Here is a 208-nt window from a genome sequence, read left to right as displayed (position 1 = left end):
CAGGATTTCGATCTCTGCAGGCTCCATGGCAGAGGAACTGTAAGAAAGTCAGAGAGGGACCAGCAGTTAGCGTAATGGCTATGTCGCTGGACTCCCTTGTAGTCGACCGCGGTTCAAGCCCTGGACCCGGTGGCTTAAATTCACTCTGGGGACGTGTGAGTGTGTGCCCAAGATCCCGAGAGGAGAATGGAGGAGAAGGGATTGCGGC

This window comes from Tupaia chinensis, unplaced genomic scaffold, assembly GCF_000334495.1.
Source record: "Tupaia chinensis unplaced genomic scaffold, TupChi_1.0 Scaffold000355_1, whole genome shotgun sequence".
Lineage (NCBI taxonomy): Eukaryota > Metazoa > Chordata > Mammalia > Scandentia > Tupaiidae > Tupaia > Tupaia belangeri.
The sequence above is the reverse complement of the archived record's forward strand: the minus strand, read 5'-3'. Positions refer to the sequence as shown.